The following is a 14,265-nucleotide window of genomic DNA, read 5'->3' on the forward strand; positions in this document are numbered from 1 at the left end:
CTAGGTAATATGCAGTATGCAATGCAATCCTATTACATGTGCTTCCAATTTACATTTCTTCAGTCTTTATTGTCTGCTGGGCCCACCGTCTTCAAATCTTGATCTCCCACTAAATCTAATGTATTTACAATAAATAACAATGACAAGTAGGGGATACATTTTTAGGGGTGGGAACGGGCTATAAACCAAGCCCACTTTTATTACATATGACATTCATATCGGGCCATAAACCAGGCCCATTAATAAAACCAACAACAATAAAAACAAAATGTAAATTCCTAACATACACCTACAAAATTGGTCATGGCAATCGATCATCCTTATCCAATAACATTTAATTCAAAATTAATTTATTGGATAACATGCAGTGGCAATTCAAATTTAAACAAGATAAAATCATATTTTATATATAAAATCTCATTTCACATATAAAATCATATTTTATCTCTATATCAAATAAAATCATATTTTATCTATAAAATCCAATTTTACAAATAAAATCATATTTTACTCAATATATCATAAGATCATATCTTATCATCAATTGTACCAAAATAATTGATTTCAAAATTCAATTTACGGATAAAATATTAAAATTTGCCAAAAATTCAAATTTATCCAAAATCAATTTTAAAATTTACATACTCGAACAATTCGATCCGAAATCTCGCGAACCAATCAAAAACAATTTTTGACCGGACCAAAAATAAAATTTTAACATATTAAAATTAATTTTTAATAAAAATATAATTTTTCCCGCGGGCCGCCTGGGACACTCCCGGGCCGGCCCGCACCCGGGGCGCGGGCCGGGGGCAGCGACTCTCGCTGCCCTGGCGGCGCCTGGCGCCTCCGCTGGGCGGCGCCGAACGCCGCCCCAGGGCGGCGCTGTGCGCCGCCCTGGGCAGCGCCCAGCGCTGCGCTGGGCGGCGCCGTGCGCCCCTTTTGGGCGGCGCCGTGCGCCGCCCGGGGCAGCAACAATTGCTGCCCCACCGGGCAGCGATCCAATCGCTGCCCGGGTTTTGCCCCGAAAAATTTTATTTTTATTTAAAAATATTTATTTTGTTTTCCAAAAACCGAGATTCAAAAATTTTGTACAATCGATTAATTTAATCGTTTGATCTGAGCAACCTGGCTTTGATACCACTGTTGGAAAACAGGGCTCTCAGATCAATCACGATTGATACCCGGTGCAGCGGAAGTTTAAAAATTTTATCATGGAACAATTCCATGGTGTGGGTATCAACCATTCAACGATTAAATTATTGTGTGTGTAAAATTCAAATAACAATTAATTAAATTTTACCTTCAATCTCGAATCGAGATTAATGGACACCACACAGATTTCTCTGCGCTTCTTGTATCTCCCAGGAACTGATGAACTCCTTCAATCAGGTCCACGAATGGGGTTTAAATCCTCTGATAGATTGCACTAGAAAATCTATCAGAAGTTTTCTGCGAAGAGATTAAACGAATCTGATTCGTTATTCCTGGCTGCAATTCAAAAATCACAGACCGGAATTTCTCTGACAGAGCAAGGAGGGTTCGGCCGATTTAATTATGAGAGAGGCTAGGGTTCGAAATTTTGCTCTCAAAATATGACCTGTTGTGTGTAATTTCTGTACTGCAATAACTTATTATAATGCAGGCCACTAACACCTTAGGGCCCATTAGTCATAAGCTAGGGCCCGACAAGCAAAGCCCGCACGTTCAGAAATTAATATAAAATTCATCGTGACTCCGATTGATGAACCGATTTCACCAATGTGCACAGAAACCATTTCTGCACATTTTAAAGTCAAGATAAATTTTCCTGAATCCGAATTCAGTGGTTTCCAAAAATGTCCATCCCTATGTCATTTTAGGAAATCCTACTCCCTTACTCTTATTTAAGAAGTCCAACTCCTTAGTTCATTAAATTTAACTCTTTAAATTTAACTATCTCAACGGATTAAAACTCCATTACACTGTGTGACCCTCAATGGTTCAGGGATACAGCTAGCCGTGGGCTCACAACTCCTTGTGACTCGGAACAACACTTTCCGACTTGCCCAACGAATCATGGTAAAGCGCCTAGCAACATCGCCCCATGATTCCCTAGGTATCACTGATAGTGCCTACAAGAACCAGTAGATTTTGGTTAGCGTACAGTACGGTCCCTTCATCCATATATCCCGATCGAATCAACAACCATTGGTATATCGAGAGTCGCTCAAGATTCGATAACTATGCAATGCATCTTGAAGATCAAATTAGTGACATCGCATGTGCTACTAAGAAACCATTTCTTAAATCACATCAAGTACTCTGGCCAGAGATTTGTCACACTAATATCTCCTCAGATCGCATAGGATATCCACACTCGCAAGTATGTGGTGAATCCTTGACAACAATGCATTGACTCCTATATGTGTCGTAACTGTACCCAATCTCGACACCTGATGACCCCCATAGAGTCGGTAAACGAGTCAAAGCACAGCACTAGCATATAGAGTCTCCATGATGTTTCAAGTCGTAAGGACTAATGGTGTACAACCAAAACCGCGGACTTTATCCACTCGATAAGTGATAACCACTTGGAAAGTCCGGATAGGGTAGTTCGATTATTCATCCTATGAATATCCATTTGCATGCTTCGAACATCTCCATGTTCCCTACCAATGAAATGTGGTACTCCGCATCGCAAATGCTAGTCTCAAACTCGAGCGATCCTTATCCTTATTATCGGACGGCTCAATCGACTAGGAACGGTTTTTAGAATATACAGTGACTATAAGATGTATTTCATGATAGATATCTCCATGTTCTACCACATCTTACATACACTATAGTATATTCAAGGTCTTTATCAAAACAACAATAGTATATCACAATATAACAATATGAAGTAATATAAAGTCATTGCCATAAAAGTGTAAATAATATTAAACAAAAGATTGTTTATACAAAGAGTCATCAAAGCCCATAGCCACACAGTTGGCTCACTGGGCACCCACTCTTATAATCATAAGCAAGCTGTATAGACAATCTGTATACACATAAGAGAATAAATAGCATAAAGCAGAATAAGAACTCACATCAATGAAACAACTCTGGAAATCTCTGTCTCATATCTGACTCAGTCTCCCAAGTCGCTTCTTCAGTGCCATGTCAACTCCACTGAACTTTGACTAGCTGAATCGTCTTGTTTCTGAGCTGTTTATCTTTGCGATCAAGAATCTGAATAGGTTGATCAAAATAACTAAGAGTTTCGTCAAGTTCAGCTTCATCAGGTTGGAGAATATGGGAAGGATCAGGCTGATACTTCCGAAGCATAGAGACATGGAATACATCATGAATACTAGACAAAGATGGAGGAAGAGCGAGTTGATAAGCAAGATCACCTATCTTCTTGATAATCTCGTACGGACCAATAAAACGTGGAGATAACTTTCCTCTCTTGCCAAATCTGGCTGTACCTCTAAACGGAAAAATCTTCAAGAAAACTCTGTCTCCCTGATCAAAAGATAGAGGTCGTCGTCTGATATTTGCATACTTTGCTTGTCTGTCCTGAGCTGTTTTCATTCTTTTCTGAATAAGCTTTACTTTCTCTGTCATTTCTCGGATCATATCAGGCCCAACATCAGGAACATCTTAGATATCATCCCAGTATAACGGTGATCTGCATTTCTTTCCGTACAGTGCTTCAAAAGGAGCCATCTCAATGCTAGTCTGATAGCTGTTATTATAAGAGAATTTTGCAAGTGGTAATGAATCTTGCCAACTAGTACCAAAATCTAGTACTACAGCTCGTAACATATCCTCAAGTTTCTGGATAGTCCGCTCTGACTGTCCGTCTGTTTGAGGATGATATGCTGTACTCAGATGCAATTGAGTACCAAGAGCTTGTTGCAAGCTACGCCAAAAGTGTGATGTAAATCTAGGGTCTCGATCTGAAACAATAGATTTAGGCACACCATGTAATCTTACCACTTCTCTGACGTAGATCTCTGCCATCTGATCATGTCTGTACGTCATTCTGTACGGAATAAAACATGCTGATTTCGTCAAACGATCAATAATCACCCAAATGGCATCATACCCTCTGGATGAACGTGGTAGCTGTGTAACGAAATCCATGGAAATGTGATCCCATTTCCATTCTAAAACTGATAAACTATGCAATAGACCACCTGGCTTCTTCCGTTCAGCTTTCACCTGTTGGCAATTCAAACATCTGGATACAAATTTGGTCACATCTGACTTCATCTGTTTCAACCAATACTGCATTTTCAGATCATTATACATTTTTCTGCCACCAGGATGAATACTAAATCGACTGCTGTGAGCCTCTTTCAATATCTGCTGTTTCAAAGCTGAAACATCTGGAACAACAAGTCTGTTATTCACATATAAAACATCATCAGCACTGACCTGATATTCAGATTTATGTCCAGATCTGACCATAGCAATAGAATTCTGAATATTCTGATCTTCTTTCTGTGCTTCTTTGATTCTCAATAACAGTTCTGGCTCAGCTTTTATAGCACAAACACGAATAGGTCGCATATCTGTTTCAAATACTAATCCAGAAATACAACAATCTTCCACCATTTGAGATACACCTATTGTAGACAAGGATAAAGAACATACCTTTCTACTTAAGGCGTCTGCAGCTGCATTAGACTTTCTTGGATAATATTTGATCTCGCAATCGAAATCTTTCAATAAATCAAGCCATCTACGCTGTCTCATATTCAATTCTGATTGCGAAAACAGGTATTTCAAACTTTTGTGATCCGAAGAGATTTCAAACTTCTCACCATATAGATAATGTCGCCATATTTTCAATGCAAAGACAATAGCGGCAAGCTCCAAATCATGGATAGGATATCGAGTCTCGTGTGGCTTTAACTGTCGTGAAGCATAGGCGATAACATGACCTTTCTGCATAAGCACACAACCCAAATCCTTGTGAGAAGCATCACAATATACAACAAAATCACCCGTACCTGATGGAATCGTCAAGATAGGTGCACTTGTAAGTCTTTTCTTCAACTCCAAGAAACTAGTTTCACAAGCTTCAGTCCAGACATACGGCTTATTTTTCTGAGTCAATTGCGTAATAGGCTTTGCAATGCTGGAAAAATCTCGAATAAAGCGTCTATAATAACCTGCTAAGCCCATAAAACTACATATTTCTGGCACTGATGTAGGTCTAGGCCAATTCAGGACAGCCTCAACCTTTCTTGGATCTACTGAAATCCCATCACCTGAAATAATATGCCCAAGAAACACAACTTTTTGCAACCAAAATTCACATTTCGACAATTTGGCATATAATTTCTCATTTCTCAATGTCTGTAAAATGATTCTGAGATGTTCAGCGTGATCATCCACAGTCTTGGAATAGATCAAGATATCATCGATAAAAATAATGACAAAGTCATCCAAGTATTTCTGAAATACCCGATTCATCAATCCCATAAATACTGCAGGAGCATTGGTTAAACCAAAAGGCATGACGATGAATTCATAATGTCCATACCTTGTTCTGAAAGCAGTTTTAGGAATATCTTCATCTTGTACTCTCAGTTGATGATATCCGGATCGCAAATCAATCTTAGAATAGATAACTGAACCCTGTAATTGGTCAAACAAATCATCTATTCTAGGCAGTGGATATTTATTCTTGATGGTTACCTTGTTCAATTGACGATAATCGATACATAAGCGCATGGAACCATCTTTCTTTCGTACAAATAGTACCGGAGCGCCCCAAGGTGAAACACTCGGTTTAATGTACCCCTTGGCTAACAAATCTTTCAATTGATCCTTCAAGTCCTTCAATTCAATAGGTGTCATTCTGTAAGGAGCTTTGGATATTGGTTGTGTACCTGGCATTAAATCAATGTTGAAATCTATCTTTCGGACTGGAGGTAAACCAGGAATTTCATCAGGAAATACATCAACAAATTCTTTCACAACTGGAATATCTGTTACTGCTGGACTGGATTTCAACACATCGATTGCATAAATCAGAAATCCTTCCGCCCCTCTCTGCAATAAACGGGTCATAGATAACACAGATATCAAAGGGATCTTGGCTCGAGAACCCTTACCGTAGAATTTCCATTCTGATGCCATTTCTGGTCTAAAACGGACTACTTTCTGGAAACAATCCACAGTTGCCCTGTACTTGGTTAACATGTCTATACCGACAATACAATCAAAATCTGATAATCCAAGTACTATACAATCTAGATCAATCACATTCTCGTCATATTGCAATGAACAATCTCGAATCATTCGAACAGATATAATACCTTCACCCAAAGGTGAAGAAATAGAAACAACAGTAGGCAATGGCTCAGAAGATAAAGAATGCATCATAACAAATTGTTCAGAGATGTATGTATGTGATGCACCTGTATCTATCAAAACAGAGGCAGGATAACCAGAAATAAAGCAGTTACCTGCTATGATATCATCTGGTGCCGCCTGAGCCTGTTCCTCAGTAAGTGCAAAAACTTGAGCCTGTTGTCTATGAGGTTGAGTCACAATCTGGCTTCCTCCTCCTCTGGTCTGTTGCTGAGTTTGCTGAGGCTGAAATGAATGCACTGATTGCCTTGCTGCCTGAGGTATGGGTCGGGAAGAACTTTCACCAATAGCTCGTTGAGGACATACCTTGGCATAATGACCTGGTTGACGACAAATATTGCAATTACCGGACACACCTCTGCACTGTTCACTCGAATGTCTTCCACCACACTTACTGCAAAAGACTCCTGATTCACCAGTTCTCTGACCTGCCCTAAACTGTCTTTGTCCACTAGAAATGGAAGAACTACTGCCTGCCCTCTTGAATTGCTTTCCCTTTGGCCTGAATCGAGAATCCTTTCTGCCACTGCTTTCTCCCTCAAATCTGGGAGATGGTTACTGAAACTGTGGCGGATTCTGTGGAATGAAAGCTGATACAGACTGGGGAGATGGCTGTGTAATAAATGGTACTCCTCTTTGTCGCAAAATACCAGCTTTTGCTCCCTTAGCTTTGTTCAATGCATCAGCAAAAGTATTGGGTCATCCACTGTTCACTAAGGTAAATACATCTGGATTAAGGCCATTGATAAACTGATCTGCCATTGCTTCGTCAGTTGCAGCTATATGTGGAGCAAACTTCAAAAGACTTGAAAATTTGGCCACATATTCCTCAATATTCAAATTGTCTTGCCTTAGATTGGCAAACTCAGCACCTTTATCCTTCCTGTAGGAGACTGGAAAGAAACGTTGATAGAACTCAGTTTTAAAGACAGTTCAGGTGATAATCGTACCTCGTTGTTCTAATGCCCGTTTTGTTGTAATCCACCAACTTTTAGCAACATCGTGAAGTTGATGTATCACCAATCAATTACGACAATCATCAGTATAGTCGAGTGATTCAAACAGTTGTTCTATATCTTCAAGCCAGTTTTCACAATCAACTGAATTTTCTGTTCCTTTCAATTTTGGCGGTTTGAAAGACTGAAATTGCTTCAACAAAGTTTCCATTGGAGTAGCAGTAGGATCCATAGGGTCAGCAGATGTACTACCCTGTGCATTCTGAGGTTCAACCACTGCCGGTGGTACTGGTGCTGGTTCAGCTTGGGGAACAGTCAATGGATGTCTAGTAGCTGGTTCTTTACGGGGAGGCATATCTGATTGTCAAACAGATTAGTGCATAAACGATATATTATGCAGCAATTTATTCCATCCTTCTCTGATAAGCATTCTCATGCGTTCTCATGAGAATTCAGGTTCTGACTGAGGATATTCTAGAACATAATTGCATAGCATGCAGTAGCAATAAAAACACATAATCATGCAATCACATAATTATTGCAATATAAAGCATGCTAGCATATAATGCACATAATCAGATACAACATGTAATCTCATACAATATCAAACAATCAAACAGACTCAATCTACCCCGCTCATCAACTTCTATCTCATTCCAGAAACTTATGCTCTGATACCACCTGTTGTGGGGACCCGGGTTGCTAATCTTATCTTAGGGTAATTTATTGTAATTAATAATTAAACAAGTACTTAAAAGAATTAAAGAAACAAGAGCTAAAAATAAAAAAAATTTAAAGAAGGGTCTCGCTCGATCGTTAAAACTTGGCCGATCGAGCGAGCTCAAATACTCAAAAGCTCTGTTTCCAAATTCGAGGCTTTGCTCGATCGGTAACATTCTACCGATCGAGTGAGAACAAAACTCGCTCCCTCCCTGCCAAGCCAATTAATGGCCTCGCTCGATCGGTAAACTTTAACCGATCGAGCGAGCTCGAAATGCAGAGAATTCTGCTGTCAAACTTCTGCTGTCAAAGTATGGAAAAATCAAACATAAACATTTATACATGCTACCAAAGAAGATACATGCTATCTCATAATATCTTACAAGCTTCTAAACATAAGATACATAAACTACCATGTATTCCAAACCACAATATACAAAGTTCTTGTATTAATTCTCGCATGGTTTAACAACTCAAAATACATGTCTTGCTACTAAAACCCGTGTCCTCACTTGCTATGCTTCTATCTTGAGCTATCCTTGTCTTTTCTGACTAGCTTCTGCCCCACCTATTGCCATGCACACATACAAAACAAAGCAATAGCCGGATAACTCCGGTGAGAATAAAATTCCAGTATAAACAACATAACATGCAATAAAGATAGCATCTCATCTAATGCTATAACATACATGCAATGCATGTTTGAAGAATAGGCTATCAAAACTGCTATCAAAGGCTTGGTTCTTTGGGCTAAACTCTTGAATAATCCCGGGCCTTACAAGTATTCTCTGACAAGTGATATGCTTAGAAGCACACCAGCAACACAGTCAGCAGCATACCAGCCTTCAAGTAAGTTTGAAGAATCGCTGGAGTATCATTAGACATCATATTAGAACTGAAGATCAGATGATTTATCAAGCACTGAAACTTCAAGATCAAACATTTCCAGCATAAGTTGATGTGTCTGTCACATATGAAAAATCACAGAACGGATCTATTGCCCAGATTTTGTCAAAATACTAAAAAGGGAGAAATTTTTAGAATATCAAATATCTAAGTTTTATTGTTTAACAAAAAATATTTCAGACATCAACTTGATATATAAACACTGGAATAAGTTTGAGAAGCAAAAGCAGTCGTAGAAGAGAGAGCAGATCAGAAGAAGTAAGCAGAAGAGCAAAAGCAGAAGCAAAAGAGCAGATCAGCAGATGCTCTCCATGAACCAGTTAAAGCTATTAACCAAAGGTCTCTAGTACACTGATTAGACTCAAATATACGCAACCAAAGTGTACCTTCTTACAGTGAACCAAGTGTGTGTTTGGCAGAGCTTTTGGCTGAGCTTATAAGCTCTCCAAAACAGCTTATACACTCCAAAAATCAGTTGGGTAAATAATTTTTAAAAATAGCTTATAAGCTGTCAAAATAATTTGTTTGACAACTTATAAGCTGTTTTTAAAAAAGTAAGAGGGAGGATAATTTTTTCAAAAAGATCTTATTTTAATAATTATCTTCTCCAAAATATCACTCTATATTTTCATTAATTACCGTCTTATCCTTGACAGAATTTACAGATCTAACAAGTCTCTCTCCACGTCGCGACTTTCTTTCCTAACAAGGTTTTTGTTCTAACTTCTATTTTTTTTCTTAGGATTTTTTTAAAAAAGTGTCTGACTTAATATTGAGCAGTATTTAACTACAATTTTTATTTGAAATATTAATGATACATTAAATTTTTTATTTTTTTTAATTTTTCTAAATTTAAATATAAAATAGATTTAATTATATATAGATAAATTTAACATTTATTTATAAAATTGTAAAACTACTTCGTTTGTTTATATATATGTAACTATTCCATTACATTAATAATATTATACCTTTTTCATAATTTTGTTAATAAAAAAATCTTAAAATACCAAACACATCAACATTTTTAAATTGTTTAAAATAAGTTTATCCAAACATTTTAACAGATTATTTTTAATATAAGACCTAACAGCTTATAAGCTCTTAAAAAAGCTTATAAGTTCTAGGAGCTTATAAGCTGTTTTTAATCAGCTTAGCCAAACACCCTCTAAAAGACCAAAAAAATGGCTAGTTACCAACGAATGCATTTGAATCAAAGATGACTTTTATCTTGAACTTATAAATAGAGATCACAGCCAAACAGAAAAAATGTCCGGCTCCCAAGAACTCACAATCGCTTCCAACTTATCAGAGAACTACTGAACACTTTCAGTTGTTTATATCCATAGAAGAAGAGTTCAAACCCTTACATAGAAAATCATACAGAAGACGAAGAATACCAACACACACATCAAGTCTATCAGATCTTTTAGGATCATATTGTGCTAAATGTTAAACTGTACAAACATTTTATTTATAATAATTGAGGTACTGCAAACCTCTGTAACCTAATTTCAACGAATGAATGAAAGACTACGGTGAAAAAACGTAGTTAATTGGGGGTTTAAAACCGTAGTTCATAGCCATGTAGTTAAAAGTGCGGTCATAAACTACGGTTAAAAAACCGTAGTCTTTAACAACAAAAAACTACGATTTTTAACTGTAGTCTTTTGTCGTTAAAGACTACGGTAAAAAACCGTAGTCTTTTGTCGTAAAAAACTATGGTTTTTAACCGTAGTCTTTTCTATTACACATTTAACTACATGACCTTTAACAACAGTTTTAAAGACCCCTTTCACAACGATTTTTCACCCTAGTCTTTTTTTATGTATAAAACAAAAAAAAACAATTTCCAATATTATAAATTCCTCAGAATTTGAAATTTGAAAATAAAATTTAATATACAATTTTTCAGTATTATAAATTACTCAAAATTGAAAATTTAAATCCTAGTTTCATACACACTAAAAAATAGAATAAAAAATTGTCCTAAATTCCTAATCTTTCTGGCTCTGCTAAAACTAGCTCGAAGCCTAGCTCCCTTGCTGTTGGAGAGACTTCCCCATGATTGGTCAAGACACGTGTTTCTTTCCTCGTTATGATTATGATATGTGGCCTCGACCCTGTCAAGTTATCTTCCTTGCTTGTTATGTTGCGAATTTACATTGCCCTTTGTTCTCTTCAAGGAATATATATATATCTCTATTCCTGTGTCCAATGATCGAGTACAAGGCGAACCTCCGTCATCTAAAAGATATGCATACCTCTATTGTAGATCCGTTATCTCACGTAGTAACTCCTTCTCACTATCGCGAGCATCCTCTAACTACAAGAAGGAAATAATATTAAGATTTACTCTTCCCGAAATAGCTTCAAATATAAGTATAGAAAAATGCATATGCCACAGCATAATAAAATACATTACAGAAGCACACAAAAATCTAACATTTTCTGGCCAGCCCCTGCACATAGAAGAAACTATAAACATATGAGTCTAGAACATACAACATGAGAAAACAATATTTAAGCAGCAAATGCTGTCACACAATCCTGTCTGGGGCGTGTAAGATAAGACGATGAAGACGGTAAGAATGACATTTCTTACCGTAGAAATGACAACTCATTTCTTGCCAACCTGCCACAAATCCGGAGAATAAAAAATTAACCCAAGCAAAAGTAAGTGTCTGTAAGATAAGACGATGAATACGGTAAGAATGACATTTCTTGCCAACTAGAAATTGACAGAATTCAGATAGAAAAATGCAGGATCTCTGTTTGAAGCATCCAATATCACAAGTAAATGATTTTCTGCTTTAATGTCTCGATGGATAATGCAAGGATCCGTAAATATATTCTATAAAGAAGTCATCCTATATCTCACTTCATAATCCAGGCAGGAGTCCCTTTCTTTTCAGTAGTATCAGTAGCATGCTTCAACTCTGGGATACTAGGTAGTGGCCTTGGACAGTCCCCTGGATTGTCACTGCATCAAAATCCATAATAACTAAAGATACAAGCCAAGAAAGTAAATAAATTAGGTGAGACAGCAACAACCAACCTTGTCCATGGTAAGTGTTCATTATCACAACGAACAAATAGATGTCGACAAACCTTAAATCTGATCTGGATTTCATATGTACGTATTTCATCTGATAATCATATTATCATAACATGGAACACCCCTATGCAATAAGGTTAAAAAGTCAAAATTAAGAAAGAAACATAGATAAATATACAGTTTAACTAGTGTGATGTTTCTCGTAGTTTGACGAACAAAACCGTTTTTAATCTTGGTTTGCCTTGTATCCAAAATGATGATACTGAAAGGGAAAAAAAACAATAAGTATCAGATATGAATAAAGTCGCTTCTCATTATTCATCAAACAAGTCAATATTTTTGACAGTTCAATTTTATTTATTAATTTATTTGGGATGAAGAACCATTGAAAGTGTACGTGCTTGAATTATGGGGAACCATTTTCAGACTCAACTGCAAACGAAGTGTAAGGATTAGCGCAACATTTGGCACAACAAGATCCCGGCGGTGTAGGCTCACAGCACACACACTGTACACAAATTGGCCCCGTTAGCTTCTCTGCAAATACAAAAAAATAAAAATAAAAAAACAAAACAAAACAAAACAAAACAAAACATATATTACATTCCAAATATTTAATATATTTATAAAATAGCAATAAAATAAATTATATAATTCGTACAATTATATATATCACAACACGAACTTGAGAAGCGGACTAAAAAATTTAAAATATTTCGATAAATCGACGACTCGAGTCACAAGATGGAATAAGTGCATGTATATATATATACGTACCCTGAACAAGATTAATTCGAGATGCATCACAACTGGGCATAACAACCAAGGCAGCAAGAAATAATATTAAGGCAACAGCGAATATGGAAGTGTTACTTGCCATGGTTAATAATAATTCTATATACATGTTTCTGATAATACAATATAGTTGCCCAAATTAGAGTTGTATTTATAGGGGGAAAAATTTGCACTTCAATTCATCCTTAAGGTACCTAACTTTGAACTTTGAAGTTTGAAAATCGAAGCATTGAATACATTTCGTGTGGATAGTATATTTCGTCCAAGATTTAAAGTAAAGTGGAAATAATATTTGAAGAAAAGGTGCCGTTTTGTAATAGAGTTATTGGTTCTTAAATATTTATATATGTTCGATTGTTTGTTAAACGTAATGGGGAAAATATAAAATCGGTTTGAACTAAGAAAAATATATAAATTTTATACAATGAAAACGATGCACCAAAAACATGGCCAAAAAGCTAACTGAAAATTTCGAAACTCATGAAAACCTTCAAGTTTCGCTTATAACATATACATAGCTTAATCCAACACCTATCTAACACCTAATTTTCGAAAAAAAAAAAAAAAACAGGGCTTCTACTGATTTTTTAAAAAAATTCAAAACCCTAGCTGGAATTTGGGAAAAACTCGAAATACATGATGAGAACGATGCATACAACAATATATTTGCTTGGTGGTCAAAAGGAGAGTTTACACTTGCCTTTACTCAAAGAAAAAATCGAGAAAGAGATGGAACCCAGCTGAGATCTTTCGAACCACAGCTGCTGAACCTTCCTTGGCTCGAACTCCGGCGGTGGTGGTGGATGGACGGCGGTCGTCGTGGCCGGAAAGTGCAGGAGGAGGGCGGGCGGCCGATCATGCCTTGGTGTGAGAAATAGAAGGGGCGACGAGTTTGGGGAGTGGATTTAGGGATTTGGGTTTATTTTGTTTTGTAAATTAAGTTTAAGTGTGTATGTGTGTATATGTATAGGTGTGTGTTGGTGTGTGTAATATTAAAAGTGCTGCTCAACTTAGTAACTTTAGGGTTCAAAAATTAATTTGCATTTTTAAAATACCTAAGTTTGAAAATTTTAAATTAAAAATATTAAATTGGATTTTTTTTATTAGTACTGGTTTGAAATTTCTAATTAATTTTTTTTTTCGAAAAAATTTAAAAATAAGCTCAAGAATTTGATAAAAGCGATTTTCGACACCCCAAAAAATCTAAAATCAACATTTCATCTATTTTTCTCAATTCTAACAAAATTTGAACTCCTAAAATAATATTTAAGAAATTACCGCCAAATCCACCATCGCCATAAGTCGGAATCGAAAGTCACTTAACTTAAAAATCTCGGGGATTATTAACTTAAATATTTGAGCAATTTAAAATTTAAGGGAATTTAAACAATGACTTGGAAATTAAACTCAACACTTTAGATATTCTGATGTCATAGAAACGATTAAAATATTTAAATAACAAGCAGAGTGATT

The 14,265-nt window shown here is 36.5% G+C and overlaps 1 long non-coding RNA gene across 3 annotated transcripts; it reads right to left on the reverse strand.

The window, feature by feature from the left end:
• Positions 1-10,770: 10,770 nt before the first annotated feature.
• LOC140887950 (uncharacterized) lies at positions 10,771-13,733 on the reverse strand. 3 transcript variants are annotated; one of them, XR_012152049.1, is made up of 4 exons: positions 13,493-13,733; positions 11,998-12,534; positions 11,545-11,922; positions 10,771-11,265 (listed from the first exon to the last, which is right to left on the reverse strand). It is a non-coding gene; the product is annotated as an uncharacterized lncRNA (long non-coding RNA). The 3 variants fall into 3 exon arrangements; XR_012152050.1 differs by having other exon boundaries at positions 10,771-11,911; XR_012152048.1 differs by having other exon boundaries at positions 10,771-11,922.
• Positions 13,734-14,265: the final 532 nt, after the last annotated feature.

Source organism: Henckelia pumila, chromosome 3 (genome assembly GCF_033568475.1).
Source record: "Henckelia pumila isolate YLH828 chromosome 3, ASM3356847v2, whole genome shotgun sequence".
Taxonomy (NCBI): Eukaryota; Viridiplantae; Streptophyta; class Magnoliopsida; order Lamiales; family Gesneriaceae; genus Henckelia; species Henckelia pumila.